The sequence below is a fragment of the Helicoverpa armigera genome, chromosome 11 (assembly GCF_030705265.1).
Source record: "Helicoverpa armigera isolate CAAS_96S chromosome 11, ASM3070526v1, whole genome shotgun sequence".
In the NCBI taxonomy this organism is placed as follows: domain Eukaryota; kingdom Metazoa; phylum Arthropoda; class Insecta; order Lepidoptera; family Noctuidae; genus Helicoverpa; species Helicoverpa armigera.
The window spans coordinates 12681424-12704022 of NC_087130.1; the positions used below are offsets into that span (position 1 = coordinate 12681424).

Consider the following 22599-nt stretch of genomic DNA (forward strand, 5'->3'; position numbering starts at 1 on the left):
ACTGACAGAACTTTCCACTTTGTTTAATAATATTGCATTAGTGTTATGTTGACACGACCCAGTTACAATTTCATAATAATAACAGCGACCTGCCATTAAGGTGAAGACCAGTGTACACGACATCCAATAACGTCTGAACACAATGCTCGTCTCAGTCCATTATTTACGAAATACTCGCCATTTTAAGAGACACACTCAACAAATTATATTTAGAAGAGAATGAGATTTTAAGGACTCATTTGTGAGGAGATTCCCAGTATTTTATGATGACAATGGATGGGTTTTATAGCTGCGCCACGATATTACTTTGACAAACGTTTCGGACGGGGTAAAGAGTACCAATTTCCTTCACCTTTAAATCTCAAAGTTAAATGTAGTAACAATGTACTCTTAGTTGATAGAGCCTTTAGCGTTTCTCAAGAGTTTGTTTGCGTACAACAGTTTATTGTTTACTCTGATGAGCTCGTCAAGTAGTTTTAGAAGTCAGACGCAAAACGGATGGTGCTCCAGAATGTGGGGAAACTTTGCTGAATTCTATACGCTTCTTTGAGGTGCTTCGGAGTTTATCTCATGTTCACACTGCACGATCTTGATACTTACGTACTACACATACCTACATCGTTATTTTAGTCTTTATGTGTATATAGTTCATAGTTCATAGTCTACTAGTACTTAGGTGCTTTAAAATAGGTCAAGACGTTACTTTCTGTATAATGTATGTATAGGTACTGTAGTATTCTACAGAAAAGGAAGGATAATTGTCTCAGGACCATTTCCTGCGTTCCGTTTTCCGTTTCATAGAGACATTTGCAGGAATAATCAAACATTTGTAACTGGTGCTCCTAATGATATCATTTGGAGCGTTAATTAATATGTTGATATTGATATTGTAGCTATGTTTGTGTACAATTTGGAACACAGATATATAGAGAGGTTTCGATAATTATAAAGACAAATATTTATATCAATAGAACATGCGTGTTTGTGCATTTCTAATCAGCCATTTGACACATACCAACACTTATACACAGCTTACAGTGCTCACCAATCTGTGGGTTGTACAAATATTTGTTATTGCGGGAATCAAACCCACAACATGCAGAGGTGCTGTCAGTAGTGTTGAGAAATTCGCTGCCATGTGTAAGCTTAAACTTAATATTAAATTCCCTATGTTTGATAGCGCGAACAGTGTGATGCTGTATATGTATAGATATTTAGGTGGTTCGATAGTCGATACCTTTATGAATAGAAGAGCAAAGGGTTGTAAGAGTTTCTCATGTTTCTGAGCTTATTTACGATAGTTTCAAAGTTTCAACTTTAAAATAGCTGCAGCTTTTGCATTCCATTCGTGCTATTTTCAGTACCTGAGTCTTGTTTTCTAAAAGGCAATGTAGAGAAGTGCCCCTCTCCTTTCGTTTCCCCTTGAAAAAGCTTACCTTACGCAGCAGAGAAAAACGCCTGTCGAGCTTAAAAGGTTCGATAAAAGTATCCCTTTTATTGTTTTAGGTTTAGGATCAGATAAACAATCTTTCGTTCAAGCTCTTTTGTTCAAATATACACCTTTACACGCACACAAACTTATTATTTCTTTCGTGTCTGCACCATTTACATTAGGATTTACACTAACTTATAAGGTGGAAATAGAAAACCGAGTGGAGAATCCGCTAGTGTGAACGCGCTCTTTATTGAATTTTTGCATAAAACCTCTGTCTATTTAATATTCTTACGATCGATTAAGATATAAATCAATATAATGGAATACAACAAGCCATAAGTATCTTTGTATGTTCTTACGTAAGAAGTAGATATACATACATATCTTCAATTGACACGTGTAGGTATAATTGTATCGATTAAATAACAATTAGTTAATATATAAATAATTGTCTCAACGCCTTTAACGCGCTAATGTTGACACACAACCGCAGTTGATATTCAATATTGAGGCTAACGATATACATAGTGTAAGAACGGTGTATGATTATGTAATAATAGATAATATAGATATAATTTCTCATTTTGAAACCTTCTTTGTAAGAGCAAGCAATTTATAGCGTAGGTTAGCCAAACCAAAAATATTTTTATAATTGTACCTAAATATAATTTGAGAGCCTAAGCTACGATCTAACGTTCTATTCTTAGTTTCTGCTTCTGTTATTAAGTTTTTCATGAAGGATTTTTCATCAATAAATAGACTGACTATCAATAAACATAGGCTTAGGTACGCCCAATTAGGACTAAAATAACTTATGCAATGTAGGTGTAGAGACTGTAGGTGTTCTATTGGCAAAACATGTTTATTGTACCTAATATATTTTTAAACCAACAAATAAAGCCTTTTTATGAAATAGCGACATTATACTTTGCGTCTATAGTCTATGTCAAACATGGTAGGTGAGACAGCAAGCTCACACTACGTGACACGTATCTCGATATACATTGCTACAATGGCGCTGATTCCGAACCACACAATTTTATTTAACAGTTTACCAAGGAATGCATGACGCGCTCTTATCTTACAATAAAACGTGTTGCATTATATTAACTTGTTGAATAACAACTCGATAAATATGTAATACGATAAATAAGCTGCATAATAATATTATTATTTTGTATCGTTATTGTTCGAGTATATTCTATGGAATTATTTAATTCTTGCCAGATTGTTATGGACGCGAAAGTAGTTCTGTCACTTTGTTACGCCATCTTGAAACCGTAAGAATATTTTGTTTTGATAAGGTTTAACATCAATGAACGATTTGTAACGTAGCTTCTTCTGAATTCCTATGAAATCGAACGGAAAGACCCTCATTACATTACTTGTGATATAATAATTTCGGTAGTAGATTAGTTGTTACCTGAATCGAAGATATTTAAAATGATGTGATTTAATCAGTCACACAGTGGTCGCACTAACCTCTCCTGTGGCTCTTTTCAGAGCAATTTTATTGTTGGTAAATTAATAGACAAACGACCGAACGGTTCTCAGAAACCGTCCACTAAATGGACACTGTTGTGTAACCTCAAATAGTCGCAAGAAGTTTGGTTGACAGGTCCATTTTATGACGAAATAATACCCAACTTGGGACAAAGGTTGGCTAAGAAATATTTATGTAATGTAAAGCCAATTGTGATAAAACTAAACGGCGACTGAAAGTTCATTTCGCAATATAAAAGTGAAACAATAAAAGCTGCAAAACTGCGGCACAAACAATTTTGATATCCACAAAAAAATGGATTACTGTACAACGCCAAACTATATTTGTTAGATTTAGAACAATCGAAAATAAATGGTTGGGCGGACACGCCTCGTCGTTTGCACACCCGACCCCTTTTGGATGATCAGCGAATTTTTATCGCTGCCTTCCAAATTGGGAACTGATGCATTTGTTAACTTTATCTTGGCTTCCATAACTATTAAACTTGCATAGATAGGTAAGCTGATATGGTTATGTTATAGGCTTTTCTTTCTTTTATCTGCGTTGCAACCATGATTTTGTATTCCCTTCGTCTATTTAGTATGCACCTAGGTTGTGTTACTTTTTAAACCTAACATACGTCAAGTTCAAGTTTATCTGGTTATATCTAAAAGCAGAAGTTTTGAAATCGAAATTCAATCTCAAGTAAGCATGATCACTAGTAACTTGAAGAAAACATAATTTTGTAATTAATTTGGTAATCATTATTCTCTATTGATTAAGCTTGTATACCTATAGAAATCGATAATTTCCATCGACGCTCAAGTTTTACGAAAGGGTATAAAATTCATGTCGTTTGTTTTAAAACTCGTGCGATCCGTTCATGTTCAGTGTTTCTTTATATTTAGTATGCAAATCACTTTGGAAACTTTGGCTCATATTTTTTAACTTCTGCATTTCTTTTGTATTATCCTAACAAAGTTATAGAACAAGAAGGACCGGGCTCATGACTTTTATTAGATTTATTTTAAATTAATTTGAATATTTTCTAAATCAATTTACTTTTATTTATTTAGGTCCACGGAATATGTATAAGTTTTATTGTGACACTAGAAACTAGTCTATTTTACACCCGGCTTGTCGCAGCCTGTGCACGATTTAACAACATAAAATTTAAAGCTACCGGTTTTATTGATTAGGGCGCCTGAAACCGCGTGCGTACCCGCGACATATTCTTCTGACACTCGTTGGACAAACCAAGCCGTATCTATATGGTTTATCATGGATATGTATGTTATCTACATATGTGTCTATATGGTTTACTAGTAACTGTTCTAACTAATGTTTTGGATGGGTTCAGTGATAAACCTGTTCTTAATAGTCCATTAGCAGAAAACGCACTATAACGCCTAAATGATGCGTATTATGGCCAGCCAGCAAAGCCGAAAAGCGTACTTATTGGTGGCACTTATCAAAAAATTGTGTTAAGAGATACGTTTGTGTGAGCAAGGACGAACTATAATTGTTTAACTACGCATCGAAATAAGAATCTACTTCAACACAGTTTTAACGAATTCCATGAAAAGTTGATTACAATTTTGAAATTGTACCAAATGGTTACAGAATTGTACCATCTGCCCCGTCTGGTCCAAATAAAATAATAACACCAATTTAAATGACGGATCCCAGTGAATGGTCTGTTAAATGTTCCGATTTCTATTAAATAGTAAAGAATTCTTTGTGGAACCTCAGAAATCCTTTTACTGCGATAAAAGGGTTTTATCGACGTTGGGTCAGCAAAGTGTATGTAAATGAGAACTCGCCGAGTTTCACGATAGAAATAAAGCAAAATTGACGTCTTGGGCAACGTCATTCATAACGTTTAGTGCGGCTACACAATACCTTGTAGAAATATTGAGGAATTACACTACTTTTAACGCACAACAGTTTGATAAGCGGATTCTTTGGTTATTACAGCTTCAATACAAACAAAGACTTTTGACTTTATAGGCCCTGGAATTAAGTATTAAAAACCGTATCTATATTTGGTAATCATATTCAAGTTAAAGCAAACTTCTAAACCATATTGATTTCACCATTTCAGGTATAATTCAGGAGCTCTATTTTACAGCACTATTACAAACTCCCCACGCTGTGCTGCAGTAGCTTTGAAATATTGCAAATAGTTCGTTCAGTACATATATACTATTTTGTACATAGACCTGTGTGGTATTAAACGCAATGTTAGATCTACTAGGTTTCTATGTATAAAGTGAACTGTGGATGTATACAGTACAAATATAACGTTCTGATGGCAGGCGGCAGGTATCGATTTGTCGGAACATAGTGTATTTGTAAGCATTGGACGTGTCGCGCGGAACGAGCCAATATCGCCAAAACAGCTGTTCCATCCAGCTAACTGTCGCTTTTGATTCTCCATATGTGACTCTAATTCATGAACGAGTATTTGATTTAGGAACAACTTGCCCTGGCCTTGTATGGCGGGCCGTAGTGAAAAAGTAACTCTGTTTGTTTTCTGTCGCGCTTTCACACTAAAACTACTGAACTGATTTAAGCGTTTGTTAGATCAATAGCCTAGAATCGAAGAAAGGACATACTCTACTCTTTACTCGGTTCGGGAAGTGGGTAAAACCGCAGGGAATAGAACTAAGAAAACAATTATGACATCTATAACATTCGATAATAGGTTCGCTATACAATAAATCTAAATCTGAAATACATACTTCAACATACGTACCTAATAGCTATGCAAAGCTTTTTCCGACGAATAACCGAATATATATTGTAACAAATAGAAGGAAACATCGGGCTAAGCAACTGTAATTTATATGAAGATTGTCGTGTATCGAGACGCCCTACTTATTTGAAACTAGCTTTCCGCCCGCGGCTTCGCCGCGTGGAATTCAGTTATATTGCGGTATAAATCACAACTATAAGAAAACTTCTCATTCCAACGGAATTAGCTTCTAAATTTATATGTTCATATTCGTTTGCAATATATAAGTAGATGTAAAAAACAGTTTAGACGATTAAACAAATTGTACATCATCCCTCGGGAATTCCTCATTTTCGGGATTCATTATCGTATCATTTAGCTTCTAAATTAACATGTTTATATTCGTTTGCAATATATTACCTTGTTTTAAACGACACACAGCGCCATCTACAATCCATCCATCAAGCAAACAATATTTTGGTTTTCCCTCGGGAATATCTATTTTTCGGGATAAAAGTACCCTATTATTTAATCCGGACTCCTAACTTTACGTCTGCAAAATTTCAAAGCAATCGGTTCAGTAGTTACGGCGTGAAAGCGGAACAAACAAACAAACAAACAAACTCACGATTTATAATATTAGTAAGGATGCTCGCGATTTACCTGTATCATACGGAAATCTCTTGAAGCAACAATAATTTCGTTTAATAAATGAAAAGTGGCGAAACATTGATATAAATAAAATCAGGAGCAAATGTGTCGGGCGCTAATCTCATCATAAATATAAAAACGCCCGGGAAAATACAACTTGTATTCGATTTGACTTTGAATTCATCGTAAGGGAGCGTAAGGGAACAACATATCTATAGCTTTGGTTCTTAAGCTCTGTGACGTCATCAAGATTTCCAATTTACTCCGAGTTATTCAAAGGATAGGGTTTTATCTTCCGTTCATCTTTCTGAGCTAACTTATCGCATTTTAGCGCAGAAGACAAATTGTCACTTTGACATTTTGAACTGCGGGGCCGTGTCAGGCTCGGGGTGGCCGGATTTAAGCCCGGCCGCTTACCGGCCGAGGGAAGCAGCTTCGGTTTCACCAGGGACTTTGTAATTTGGAAACTAATATTGACAGAGGTTAGATACTATGACAGACCATGATTTGCAAATAATGATAATAAGCGTGTTATTAGATTCTTGTTTTCGTAATCAGTGTTTATGTAGTTATTTTCAATAATATTGGTGTTGATAATAATTTGTGGAGTACAGACTGTAAATAAATTTATACTTAGCTAGAATAGCTAGAATATAAAAGCTTGCCAATTTATTGTTCTCACAAGTTGCGATATGATGGAGAGAATCCTGCCCCTGTTCACGCATGCATTGTTTTTATTTAAATGTACGCTCGTGGAGTGACAAGCCTACCCGCGGGGTGCTCACATATAGATAATGTTGCTAACTTGTCTCGTAATTTACGGCTGACACTTCTACTTTCTGAGCCTCTTTATAAGCGTTCCGCGAGTTATCCTTAAGTAATTAGTTGTGTTAAGCAAAGTTATGTACGAAATTAATTGTTTAATTAAATGTGATATCATGCGTCGACACCTTGAGATACATGACATATCAAGGAACTGTCATACATAGCAGGTCCTACGTTGTGAAAGCACATTGTATTGTTTTTCAATAACATGTCAATATTTGCATGATGAAGTAAGTTACGATTGTAAGTCACGCTCGTAAACTCATATAAAGGAATGCTCTTTTATTCGGAATAAATTACCATGAAAATAAATGGCGGGGTCGTTCGTCGACGACATGACAATAATCACGGAGGACAGAAGACTAGCGGAGGTGCCCTAACGTAAAATCTCCTAACAAAGCAACGCGCCAAAATTCGGGTGAGCGGGGACGAGGAACGTTACTGGCTCCACCCGTGCTCCATATACGCCTTTTATGGGAAGCCACCAATTTTTGTAAATCCATCTAGCGTGGAATAGGACAATTAAGGTCTAACCCTAAACTAACACCGACCACTAAAAGTGAAGTAAATACTCAAACTTAATAATTCTTTACAAGTAGTAATTGAATTAGAAAGTTTGAAGAAGCTTCATTTGAAATGACCAAAGAAAAAGAGAGATAAAAAGTTAGAAAAATAATACTTATACAAGTATTATCGGGTGCAGAGAACTTGCCCCACAACAATTCATTTACCAGCTCAGAAATGAAATAGTTATGATTCTACTAGGAACCATTAAACGGAGACTCGATTAAAAATCATTTTTATTCACCACGGGTCTAAAATACCCCATGGTATTACTTAAGTATCAACTTATGTCATTGTGTTAGTTCGTCTACTAGCCACTATGGCGTCACAAGCACGAAAATTTGTTCTTTTTGTTCTAGAACCTTACTGATGATGACTGTTGTTCTTTTCGATGTTGCCATATTATGAAATTCACCAAGAACAATGGAAATTTTATTAAACATTTTAGGGACAGCGTTATTCAAATTAGAATTTTCACAACTATATCATAGTGACGCATCCACTAGTTGAGGTATTTTATGTGCGTCGAATGTTATCCTGAGTAAAAGTACAGTCAAAAAGTGTGTAAGGGAAGAGAGATATAGGTTAAATATTGCTGAGGATCAAGATAAATAAATGTGTAAAAATTTTCGTAAAAAGTTTTATTTAAAATAACACAGTAGGTATTAACAGAAAAATATTCTATAAAGCTATAGACAGGAACATCCTTGTTCATCCATCATAACAAAGATATTCATATTCACTTATCGAGTAATCTTCAACAAAAACATGTTTTTTAGATAAAAAAATAAAAGTTGTGATAATTTTTAAAATAATTGTAGCTTTCAAATAAAACCTCTTTTAAGTATGGGTGATTGAATTTTCTACGACTGGTAACACTGATAAAACTACATCTGTAGTTTTGAACGCATAACCATCAAGGTGGCTGAACCACTTGTAAAGGTAAAAAATAATAGTTTAAAAACTATTATTTTTATTTTTCATACCGAATTCATAGGGCTGCATTTCATTAGCCAATCCGCCACTTTGGGACGGCCGCCATATTGGATTTAGGTTACGTGATTATTATTTTTCGTAAAATAATAAGTGTCCACCTGTCATTTTTACGTGTGCAAATATTGTTATCGGCAGGTGCCATAGTACCATTATTATCCCCATTCCCAGTCCATTAGCATCCCATCCCAATAGCCCTAGTAGTTTTATTCCATAATTAGCAATAGTTTAACACAGAACCGGGGATTGTCCTTGGGTACATTTCTATAGTGTATACAGGGATAATCGTCGGTTTTGTGTTGCCATTCATTAAAGTTGTCTCTAAAGGGCTTCAGCGTGTTGGCTTTAGCCCACGTTCGCCTTCAAAAATCAGTTTGTTTCATAGAAATCAGTTTCTTCAAAATGTATGGAACATATTTTGGAATATTTCGTAGGTATCCAGTTTGGTTTATTTATGATGCGTATCCATGTGTTTCTTATATCATGGTTAACGGAAATCTAAAAAGGAAATAATAATTAAGTAATTTATGAAATAATATTTTCATAAATTAATACTTATTTTATTATTGCAACGTGGTCTATCTGGCCTGACGAACGCAATTTTACTTCAAATATTAAGTCAACTACTTACCGTAAGATGGCGTATTTTAAATTTTTAAATTACATGTTTTTATTTGTTTTGGTTGGTAAATAAGGTATAAAAAGCTTTTAGCATGCAAGTAAAAATGAAGCTGCTATTTTAGCCAAAATTGGTACTAATAGTATGCATTGATACGAAAATAATACAAATTCACTAAAACTTCTAAAATTCAGCTATTCGACGACAGATGTCTCTAGCAAAAATATGTTTTAGAGTTAAAATATTACTTACACGTGAAATGTTATCCTGTCAGTATGTTTGAGTTTGGATCCTGAGCAATTTCTACAATTTATAACAGCACACTTCATCGTTTTTATCAAATAAAAATTAAATATATTCAAATTGTGGTAAAATACGACTAGATGACAAGATGTCAATTTGAAGTGAAGGACGGTATGTGGGCGTTGTCCATCCACGCCTGCCGTGACGTAGTCGTGACGTATTTGACCTACCTGAAGGCGCGTGACCTACCTGCTTTAGGGCATCTCCGCTAGTCTTCTGTCCTCCGTGACAATAATAGATAATGACCTACGCGTGAACCTAACGTATTGAGACCTATTGTGAACTTAAAGGTATTTGACATTAGATTGCGTCCTATGTTCTATTTCTAATATTGAGTTCGGTGTCATTATTTCAATTTCTGATTGATCCTTACTAAAATGTATTGAAAATGTGAAAGTAACTTTGACTGTTCTGTCCAAATGTTTAGTACGCAAATAAATCTAGAGCCTGAGAAAGTACAAATGCATTTTACACTTTTATAGCATGTGGTTAAAACCACAGGAGTAGCGACTATTCATAAAATGAAAGGTCAATAATGATACCATAGAAACTGTTGTAGGCTTTAAGATAAACTAATATAAAATATAGACTGAACGCGAATAATAAGATTCAAGCTAAAGATGATAAATAATGAAATGAAAAAAATAAAGCTGGCTATCTAGAATATCATTACAAATAGCGGCACGTGGAAAATGATAGAGCGGTTTCTAGGAAATATCCTTCACTCCTTCATCTCACGATATACAAAGAAAGTTGATTAAGGCACAAACCTAATACAGTGGGCGGAGATCGGACGGGCCGTCGTCGTTAAGCTAACGTCTCGGTTGCCTAGGCGGGCTCATGTGGAGTAATCAATCTATTAGCCGTAAGCCTTATTTGCTACCTCTTTCCGAAGATAGTGATGACAGAATATTGGTGTGGGACCAAATTAAACTTTTCCTTGGTTTGTCAAACTTCTCGAATATAAGTTTCTATATGGTTAATCAGGTAGTGTGACAACTGTTTGCACATCCGAAACATGCAGACAGACTGTCTGTCTTTCTTTACTTTACTGTGTTTGCTTATTATAATACCCTGATTATACTATACTTAGCTTGATACTCGCGTTATCTCCCTATTTCAGCAAACAACAGAATTTTATGGCATCTTTACTTTGCTTTCATGTTTTGAATAAAAACAACAAGAAAAAACTTAAATAAAACTGACCGTCCCATTTTATTGGAGTATTATTAAAACAAAACTAAAGAGGTCGGTTTCGTGAAACGCCAGCTGCCTCGCGTCAAACGAATATTTTGAGTGGCCGCCAAAGAAAATTCATTTCCTGCTGTTTCTTGTTCCGTAAAATCTTTGCAGTGCGAATTTAAGTGCAATTTCTATTCATTTATTTCATTAGTGAGGACGGCAACCCACGCAAATTAATATGCAGCTATTAACTGAGATTTCAGCATCCTAAATATAATTGGGTCGTCATAACAGTTCTCTTTATAATCGAGGATGGTTATTATATCGGAAAGTAATTGGAGACATAATTATTATTTTAATTGTCTGAATAAATGTTTGGCATCGTTAAAAGTATTACCTTTTATTGATCGTGTCGGGCTTAATGGGGCTCCTCATAACGTTATTTCTTTTGATGAGGTTTAATATTATTATTGGTAAAGCGGTATTTATGAATGAAAGGGATCGCATTTGAGAGCTATACAAAAGTGGCCAGCTATGTTTTCTGAGCCTTATCTAATTTGACGGCTCTTTAGTAAGAAAATAATTGCTGGGTGAGCCTGAGGTCACCAGTCCCCCATTAATAAAATACCGTGTCGTTATGAATGAAATATCAGCTGGCTGAGAAGACGGGGGAAGCGCAAACCTTGTCGTAGATTTCGTTCTTATTCCATTAATAAATAATCATTATCTGTTTCCTGCTCATTAGGTTAGCTATTATATTTCTTATCGTCATTTGTTTTATAATACGCCTGAACAAATATTGCGCAGAAATATTGATAAGCGATACAATCCATAAATAACTTCTGTTTCTCTTGTATTCCTATTCATGTGATAAATATTTCTTGTTTTATTTTTATAACATGTGAACAACATTCAGTTCACTTTGCTCATCTCAGGTTTTATTTATTTCTCTCTCTTCGACTGTAATTTAAAACCATTTTACTTTATACATATTATTACTCCTGAAAATAGTCCTTAGGTAAGTAATAAGGTAAGTTATCCATTAAGTAAATGCCAAAGCAGTAAGTTCTTCGTTAGTTTGTTGGTTTGGTTTGTAGGTATGTTTGCTTACAAGATATGGACGAGATTGTGGCAACGTTACAATGAGAGTGAACACGAGACGAAATGGGACCGACGCTACACAATCTACATGTGGTTGTAGTAGACTTTACTCAACGTCCCCAAAGACACTGCGGATATATTCAACCATCCGCAAATATGCAGAAGTGAATTTTGCATTTAAAGAGAAATAAAACTAGTGAAAAGCTTAGCAAATACACACGTGTATAAAAATAAAAACTTGGCAATAACGCTTCTCGAAGTTGAGTGTCGCAACTATTAACGATACTGGGACGTGAACGACAAAGTTACTATGTATTTTGCGAGCAAAATGTACACTTGCATGAATTTAATACGTTAGGGATGACAGAATATATTTGCCCAGGTATTTGGGCAATACTTGTGGACGGTAGCTTTCGGTAATGAAATGAAAATAATAAAATCTACACGTGCCGCGTGCATATTAATTTAATAAAAATATAGTAGATTGTACTTGTGCAGCTCTATTATTATTAATGGATCAGAGGTCATGATATTTCGACAACAAGGTTTAATATTTAAAGGAGCGAATTTTGTTTATTCGCTTTACTTACACGTGTTGCTGTTTTCATAATAAATATCAATTTGGGTAAAACGTTTATTTTAAGTGAAAAGCAATGATGCTCTTTATTTACGAAATCAGTTTTAAAATTTAAGTGTAATTCAAAGTGGTTTAAAGCGCAGCGTTCAATTAATTATCGCTATCGATTGACGATGAACGATATTTTCTGGCAAAATTAATCAAAAATATTATAAGAACTTTTCTGGCACCCCGAGCTCTAAAATTACTCCACAAATGTTCCTTCAATTATCACTTTAGCGGTTAAAATTTGTACCGCTTTCCGTAATTTCGGGTACAATTCAAAATGTCTCGTATGGCCTGCCGTACCCTCATCAAAGCAAAATAATCCTAACTTATTTAACATATTTTCAGGTACAAAGGGAGCCCGTGATCTGCCCTCAGGGTAAGTTACATATTAACTATGTATAAGGTATATTTTTATTGTTTTAACAGCCGAGCTTCGTAAACATGCTTCTACGATCTTTCCGCGACAACCTTTATAAGTCACTGAAAGCTTTTTCTGATATTTTAAGAAACACTTTACTATATTTGTATAAGGTAAACTTAAGGTATTAGAGCAATTTGTTTCAGTTCGAAACAGGTTGCATTGTGATTCCAATTAATATAGGTAAAGTTACCAAAGAAGATACCAGCATTATAAGTAAAAGTATTTTAAAGAGTTTTAAAGTTACGTTTTTGTAAGTAAGTTTTGAAGTCATAAAATTATCAGATAAATAAAACTGCTATCTTAACATTAGAAGTAGTTATCTGCAAAACTTACTACTATGATATGAATCAAGTAGGGCTGCAAAGAAAATAGCAGACATTGGGCGAGATCGGAACGTTTACGTCTCATAGGCGTTTAATCTGTTCAATGTGCTATTACAGTCACGACTTCGGCCATTCTTTCTTAATTTATGTCCGGCCGTCGAACCGTCGCTCTCTCCCGCCGTACTTAAACCTCCTATTCCCTATCTACGTCTAGCCTCCGAGCCTACTAAGCTACGTGTAAAACATTACCAGAAATAATATCCCTTTCACATGTATTACTCTTTTGTCTACGAATCGTTTTTCCAATTATTTGCCATATTACATTTTGTATGTGGATATTATCTTTACCGGTGTTTGAGCTCATTTTTGCCTAAAAGTAATGCCTATAAAAATAAATTCGTTTCATATCTGTGGACTTTGGTTCGTTTTCAGATAACTGTACGGATAATTCGAAGCACGTTCTCAACAAAAAAGTTCTGCTAAAGTACGAATATACATATTAACTAGAAATTTACGGAATCAGTATCTATTGAAGGTTATTTTTGGAGTCGCTCGGAATCAGGTGTTCCGTTGAAGCTTTGTGAAATTGTGTGAATCCTGAAAATACAAATATTTTGACATATCAGCTACGACTGGTATTTTCACAGTAAATCAGGGACGTTGACTAGAAATTAGTGGAACATGGCTTGATTTTGTTACCAGATACGTTTTAATAAACATACTTTATCAGACATTAATCCCTAAAATGAGTTATTTTGAGATGTGAAACTGACGTATATTGATGTTGAATATATCGGTTGCCCATCAATCAAGTTGAGAAAAGCCACACACACCTCGCGCCACGATCATCAATATCTTCAGGTAAAGACATAACAATGTTCTACTTGAGCGGCTAGGCGGACTATTATCAGGAACAATTCCATAACTGACTGCCGTAAGAAGCGTTTCGTTCAAATGAAATCCCATTAAAACTTTTCCATTAAACATTGTACTTTAGAAAAATGTCCTTGATCCCAACATTAAAGTTAATAATGGCACACGATTACAACTTAATTGCAAAATAACTTGAGACTGAAATCATGATAAGGAACTTTATGTTTGACTATTTACGATGGAACTTTGATTATTGATCTTTTGAAATTGAAATTAGACGGTTGTTGTGTAGCGAAGCTGTGCCTACTGTTTGCGAGGGGAAATGCTTTGTTTTTTATTTGTCCATCACACTCAAAGGCTTAAATGGTTCGTACAGCGTGCGCTTGTTTAACCCCTTTTTTGCATTCGACGTTTGTTAAACGCATTTATCGGAAATTCCCAACAGTATTTTCACAGTTCCTTCACGCTCCGGTAGCCGATATCTGTACATCATTTCGTTTTACCACTATGCAATAACAATTTCTACTCACCCGCGGAAGCCACGCGAGCTCACCTACCTACTATATGAAAAAGCCTGTCGTAAATATAGAATCAACTTCAACGGAATTGATTGTTTCCCGATACCTAATATTCAGTGGGATTTATTTTGCATGCGACTATTGTGACCATTCCGAATACGTTTTATCAATTGACGGCTATCTGAATATTTTGTTTTGCAAAACATACCTTTCAAGCGAAGCGGTCAGGCACGAAACCTGTGTTGTTATGTAACAAAAATAGTTTCCTCGTAAAATTTTATGAAAAGTTCGTTGAATACGGGGCATTGTTTTCATAGAATTCATTTAAAATCCAACAACAATAATAATTCACACAGACAATGGTTGCTTGCATTCCCGAAAAGGGTCTAAAAGTGGAAGCTTAATGAATTTTACATATAAATGTACTTTTATCTATGATGATTTAAAGGGAACACATACCTACTTTGCAAAAGTTGTGGTGGATTAAGTGCTTAAGTTTATAAATAGAAAACGAATGAATTATGAAAAAGCGCAGAATGTATTCAGTACGTTGTGAACCGGCAGCCGTCGCCGCGCCGTCGTCGGCCAGGGTAAATTACTGAGTGGCTTTACAAATTATGCAAATGCATGATGTACATGTGCTCTCGTCATTAAAATCTGCCGCCCGTTGACCCGACAGATGCTACTTTTATTCTGTTAATAAACGTAAAAATGTAAAGAACAAAAACCTAACACGAACTGCGAACCCGCTGTAATTGAGTTCCCAATTTTTTATGTTCCCATTTCAATAGGGATTTATTTTGGGCAACAGTTCAAATGTAAGTTACGCAAACATTCATAATAAACTATTCAAATATGAGCTGTTTCCAGGGATGAATTGCTTTACTGGCTTAGTTCGCCGTCCTGTAATAGCAATTTGAATAAAGTAATAATTCCAATAGTGTTGTTGGTCGTCACTTGTAAATATATTTGGGATTGTTATTAAGGTAAAGCTTTGGGCTAACTTTCCATATAAAACTGTTTTGTTTAATCGAAATTGCGAGTAGCGGGTCGCCGGTTAGAACACGTACCGTTGTTTCGCTATGAAAGCTTGAAGAACTACTAACACAAACTTGTGCCTTTGCTCTATTAATTAACACCTCTGCAGTAACTCTGGCGCATCTACTGTTAACTTTTCTAGTTATAAAAGGCACAACTTTTTGGCCATTGTAGCGCTCATTAGAGTACTAAAGTATAACTGGCGTCAGTCAAAAGTTTGTACCATTCATGATGTAATTGAGTTACTGATAGTACCTAGTTTTAAATTAGTTACGAGATGAGTGGTATTTTTCGTTTTAATTTTAAACTTGAGTCCTACATGCGGTTATGCTCATTTATGTAATTGAATTTTATTTCATTTTGGATTTGATGACGCACTGTACAAATTAGAAAGAAATTGTGAGATTCTTCCAAATTCGTTCACAAAAAATATGTATCTACGCGTCTTCTGGAGTCCACTGATGAGAAGGTACGCGAAAAGGGTTGCAGCTTCTCGGAGATTTTACAAATGTTTGCACTCAATTTGTTACTGTTTGTTACGAATAGAATAGAAGAGACTTTTGTATGAGAAACAGTGCCACACACCGGTGTAATCTCGCCTTAAGATATCATTCACAACCGAGTACCGTAGCGTAGAGTCCTTACTTTTTATCCGATGTGACAATGTCAGGTCCAAGATAAAATGATTACCAGACACAACATCATTATTTGTAAATATATTATCTGTTACGTGAGTGAGCACAGTCGCACGTTATCATTGTATTTTGTTTGATATAACTACGTGAACAATGATTCTATGTGATCTTTGTTGAATATTGATGATTTTACCTTTTCTTTTTTCGTGTGTGAAGAGAGTTATTTCTATGATGAAGGTATACAAAGTTATTAGGTAAAGATCACTAACTATTTTTTGAAATGGCTAATTGCAGTAAATATTTTTAATTGTGATAGAGAACGCAAAATTAAAACAAGTACTGCTTTTGCAAACCTTTTTCTGTTTTGTGATGCCCGTTAAAAGCTCGTGTTGGTGTATTTGTAGTCGATACAGATGGGCCCTGGAGATATTCCAGGTATTCGCCTTCCACGAACATCACTCTATTATCTCTCATATTTTCTGTTCTCGGAATATTCAGTGAGCGCCTCTTTGGGCGACAGCGACGAATACTAGGTCAAGGTATCTTCACTTTATTAAAACCTGGAAATTATACTACTTTATTAAATACTTCGCTGCTACTATTAAAAGTACCAAGTAATAAAAGCCTTGGCACAATTTAAACTAGCCTTTTAATGCAGTATTCAGTACAAGATATTTTTCTTATATTTATCAAGTTTTGAAAGAGCGCGATCATGCGTCGCATGTCACCGCTCCATATCAAATGACTGAACTAAGTTTATTTTGCGGTTTTGTTCAGAACAATAGTTTAGTTCAGCTGTGAAAATTGTATTCCGCAAAAACATTGGCAGTTCTGTGAAGCCTGTGCCTGAAATATATGACTGGTTTTCAATAGTCGATTGTTTGGGGAAACAACAAATGCTAGCGAAAAGGTAAATTCATTTTGAAATGACTTTCATGTTCAGTTGTCAGTCACAACACCCAATTCTGATGTTATGTTGACATCTGAAAACACCAGTGATATGTATATTATTCATGTAACAGTAACTTTTAGATTTATTAAGAAAATTAAGATCATTAATTACATCCCAAAAAACATTTTGAGACCGGACCAAAATTGTGATACCTTTTAAAATGAAAATCGAATAATGAAATCATACAGACATACAGATATCCGAATTGATCGAGAGCTAGATTTGAAGTGGCACATCGTCCATTGTGCATTATGATATCATAGTATCTGTGACCATTGAACCAAGTAATGGGGCTGGCAACGGGCATTCATAAACATAGTCAATGGCATACACAAGCGATTACATGATAATAAAATATAGTAATGGAAGCGCTCCATTATCTTCTGCAATAAACTGAAGTTATGAAATTTAAAAGAAATTAACTTACCGCACGATCGCTGCTTATTATCACATTTTATCGTCATGGGTCATGGTATGTTGTATTTTAGAATCTTCTATTATATTTAGTAAAATAAATTTATAGCCTTAGCCATGCATATTTAGTTTTGATCGTCATGTATCATAATAATATACATTGTCATTGTGCATGGATTACGGTCGGACATCAATTAACATCCAACTAAACCAGGTTTAAATTATAACGCATTTACCGTAAGCCCCATTAATAGTTGAATGATTAATGTTCTTCGAGTATTTTCTGGAACATAGTGGTATTGGTTTAGTGTTGAAGTGTTTGGCGGAGCGTATACAAAGCTAATGGCAGCCCTAGGCAGGCGCAGGGGAGCACGGATATCGGTCACGCAACTCGGTCATGGCCGTGCCTTCCTTTTAGCATCCGTTCACATTATAAATATTCCCTCGCCTACTGACCGACGCGTGACGTCACTGACGCTGCAACGCTGCACTCGCTATGTTACATCCATCACTTTTATATGATACTCTTAAGTTTTATAACTTAGTTAACGTTGGCTGGAATTTGTAAGTTGTGCCAAGTTCGCCGGCTATTCGTGGTGCATTTTTAACAAAACTGCAACACTGTTCAAACATTCTACGAACTACATAAAACTTCGTTTATTTTGTCGGGAAAGAAAATGTTCTATTACTTTTTATTATTATTAGATAAAAAGCTGCCGTTTTCACGTCACGACATCAATTTAAAGATACCATTTGTCATAGTCACGTTTGTGGCGTTTGCCTGAACAATCTTTTCTTTTGTGTTGCAGACCTATAATTTTTGCTAGCACATAGATAGAGGAATAAAGAATCGATTCCTAACTGGTGCGCGTTCAACGTTCATATACCTTTTATGATGACCTAAGTATTGATTGATATGCAAATGACAAAGGGTCGTACCGCGCCTGTTCCGTACTAGTGAGAAGCTTACTTAAAGTCGATATGGTTAATCGCGTGAAAATGTTATGGGTAACATCTTACACATTGTTTAACTCTATGGATTTCCAAGTAACAAGACATAGTTGATATTTCCCTTCCAAATATTTTCAAAAGCGCAACCCTAATCCCATTTATGGGCGACCCGATATGCGGTTGACCTCAAAGCTTTTAGCATCCTTAGTGTTTTGTGCCTACGACATTTCGATTTGGCGGAGGTCAATGTCAGATACCGAATAATTAAGAATAATGTTATCTGTTAAATTAAATAAAGAAACCGATGTTAAATATTCAGTGGAAAGTTGGCTAAATGTAGGGGCTTTGAGCGGGCGCCATTACCGGCTCGCCATTTGGCGGTAGACTTGATACTTCTTGCGAGTCATCTTTTATTTAAAGAGTGTTTCATTTCACTGTCCCTCGTCCACTCGGGCTAATGACAACAAGTATCTTTGCAGAGGAGAGTGTTGGTTTTGCCGAAGATTAAATCTCTGGTTTCTGCATTTACGTTTATAGGGTTTTTAGTTAGAACTTCATTATATTTTCCTTTAGTTGCTAGAACAGGTATCAGAGACGTTGAATATTAGTGTTCAATTCGTTTAGGTCCCACAAAGACTACCATAAGCAACATTGAAATGATATTTACATTTTCAGATACAACTTCAACTTTATATCTACGTGCGACATTTTGTTTACGGTTCCTGTAACGATAATTTGCGAGAATTCGTCGGGCATAATTTTCGGGTATTTCGTATTCGGTGACCGGAGAAATCCTGGCTTACTGAAGCTAAAGAGGTAAAATACCTCTTTATCACTTGCGTATGTTGCATATACTACAAGTGTACATCGGCAAATGTAGGATAAAAATGTACACTATTTTGAATGTTTGCAGTAGACATATAAGAATTTAATAGGGTTTAAAATTGTTTTGTGCTTTCTGTGCTGTTAGTTGTTAGTAAGTACATACATGATGAACTATGCTATTTATCGGTCATTGAAGGGGTTAAAATTAAGTACCTACATCCGGATTTTCATCCCTATAAATAAGTTCTATAAATACAGTACCCTGTTTATTTTAATTTTTCATACAGGAAAAATCGATTAATAACGTTCAACGTTCACTCAGTTATTTATAGTTGTCTATTCCAGGATATCCATTTATAGATTTGCCTGAAATTGAATTCAAATTAGGTTTTGGAAAAGCGACAGAAATAGCATTTGTTTATTTATAATAAATGATTCTAATTAATGAATTAATTTCGCAATAGATATCTACTTTGATTTATTTCTAACTTATTGAATTTATTGTTAAGTGTCTAATTTTATATTAATATTCTGGCTGTCATTTGCAGAAATATACTAATAGGTAAATACGGCATGGTTAAATTTGAATGCATTGTGGTCGTGAATTCAATTTGGATTTGCGGTCGGACCACGCCCCGTCCGTACAGACGAATATATTTCTAGGATTTTAGACAGCTCTTATTGCACTCTGCGAAACTATTATTTAGTTTGGTTAGTAACATTCACATAGATAGATAGATATACTTTTATGGTGTACACCAATTTAAAAAACAAAACAACAACAAAACACTTTAATTTATTTAATTTAAACATACTTTAATTTAAAGTTAAACCATGTTTTTAATTTAGATTTAGGTCAGGTTATACCATCTTTCGAAGGCAATGACAATAATCATAACATCTCTAAAACATGACTTGAGTTGAAGTATTGTTGAAGTATGCCTATAAAGATAGACACCTTCTCTGTACCTCCACTACCAATTTTCATCTCTATATTTCGAATATATGACAAAATGAGGTACGTTTTATATATTTTCCTGTTTCTATGTATCTATAGTTATGTCCCGTTATTCTTATAACATTTTCACCGTAGGTTCTTGTCTCTATATATTTTTTCTGACAACAGATAGCTAAAAAGTAGTATGCAAGATGGCAGGCTACCATCTACTCGTTCATCTCGCACAAGTAACGAGTTCCTGGTTTTACGACTCTGCCGTCACAGGTGCATGATTCTCCTTTATATACGGGTTACTAGACTATTTTATTGTGACGTAAACACCTGATGTTTTCTCATCTTTACTAGAACACCTTCTGATGTATCGAACCTATTTTAATTTATAGACCAATATGAACGTAAGTTCTCATCGACTTATAACCTAGATACGAGCATTGTGAATATATAATGTTGTAGTACTGGGAAGTAACAAACGAGGCCTCGTTTAATATGTGTTCGTAAATAATGCAGCTTCCGCGAAGATGTTCTTTACACATATTCAACATTATTGATTTTCAGCGGCGCATACCGCGCTCCAAGCACATTGTTCCTCTACCCTTTTATCATAGACAAATTAATGTTTGTACAGACATTTTTGTCCGAGAGAAAAAATCGAGGGATCTTGAATACTGTGGGCGGAGTTGGAGAGCTTGTTTTATTACAATCATTTTGTATGTATCGTTGTTTCCTTTATTCAGACTGGCTCAATTTATTCGTTCAAAATGAATTGTAAGCTTCCATTCTTCGTTTTGTTGTCTTGTTAAATCTCGTCGTTCGGTTAGCAGTCGCAGTTACTGACAATATTTTTATTGATATCAAATTACGAATCACCGTGAAATTCACCTCACCATAATAAATGGACTGGAAAGGATTTCACATAAATCCCTATATTAATCCCCCTTCATACCTGTAAGGGTCTCTGGTTGAAAAACCAATTACAATTCTTTTAGGTATTTTACACGTGCGAGTAATAACGTTTAATAAAAAATATGTCATCCCTTTTCACCCATATATAGTTCGTATTTCAGAAAATCCCTTACGTCATGAAAAGTGATCGTTTCCTAAAGTTTATTTTTGTAGGGCCGGGACATACCATCCATTATTAAGGCACTTCGTTTACTGGCATTTTCGTGCAATAATATAGATTACAAAGTTAAGGGATGGTGAAGCGTTGTATGCAAGAGCAGATTAGTACCAATATATCATCACTAAGGCTTTTGTTCTGGTGTAAACAGGAATATTTAATGACGCATTAGTGGCTAACCGCATGATTGATTTTGCCCGAACAACTGTTGTTCGTGTGTGAACAATGAATACGTATGAACGGTAATGGTGTGACTAAATTATTTGGGCGTTGTCACACAATAGGAGCGCGCACTGCGAGCGATTCAATCGACGTTTAGTTAATTATACGCCTCAAATAGCCTGAGTTTAATCATTAAATATTTGCCATACAAGAAAATTACCTATTAAAGTTCTAGTTAATTTGAATTTGACAGGTAGATAAACCAAGACTCGTTGTTTTATACCTATAGACGTTAATATATTTGAATTTATTGTCAAAGTGGGATTCCACTTCAGATTTCCCTCTCTTTGTTTTAAAGGCAATGAATTAAGTTCATGGGATTATATGGCATATAGGATTTGCTTTGCTCAACCATTAACGTTGACATAGACATTCGCGGTATAAAAATATACCTACCATATTTCTACCACTTAATTTCCCCATCGCATTTTACTCTTATAGAATACATACATATGTATAATTACATTTTCATTAACAATATGAGTTTAAATCATATTTCGATACACAAAGACGCGATCGTCAGCTCATACAGCTGCTGTAATTGCAATGTTGAATTGGCATGTGTCCCCATTCCTTTGAGATATAAGGAAATGTGTAGCTATATCATACACGCTACGTCTTACTCGCATTCTTCTTTACTTCACAGTCATCTCACAGTACAGTCTCATTGATCTCGATTAAACGCTCGCCTTTGTGTTACCGTACGTCATGGAACACCCTGTTCAGGTGGAAATCGTTCATTATGCACACACACACACACACACACATGGCGTACCCGCAGAGTGTTCCGCACTAGGTCATAATAAGCCATCTTGCGGGAATACGGTTATA

General features: G+C 35.2%; 1 protein-coding gene across 1 annotated transcript in view; it reads left to right on the plus strand.

Annotated features, from left to right (window-relative positions):
* Window positions 1-22599, plus strand: part of LOC110370055 (regulating synaptic membrane exocytosis protein 2) — a 102283-nt gene that overhangs the window by 4710 nt on the left and 74974 nt on the right. Inside the window, 1 exon segment of the mRNA XM_049850838.2 lies at window positions 12864-12894. The gene's annotated coding sequence lies outside the window, so the exon portion shown is untranslated.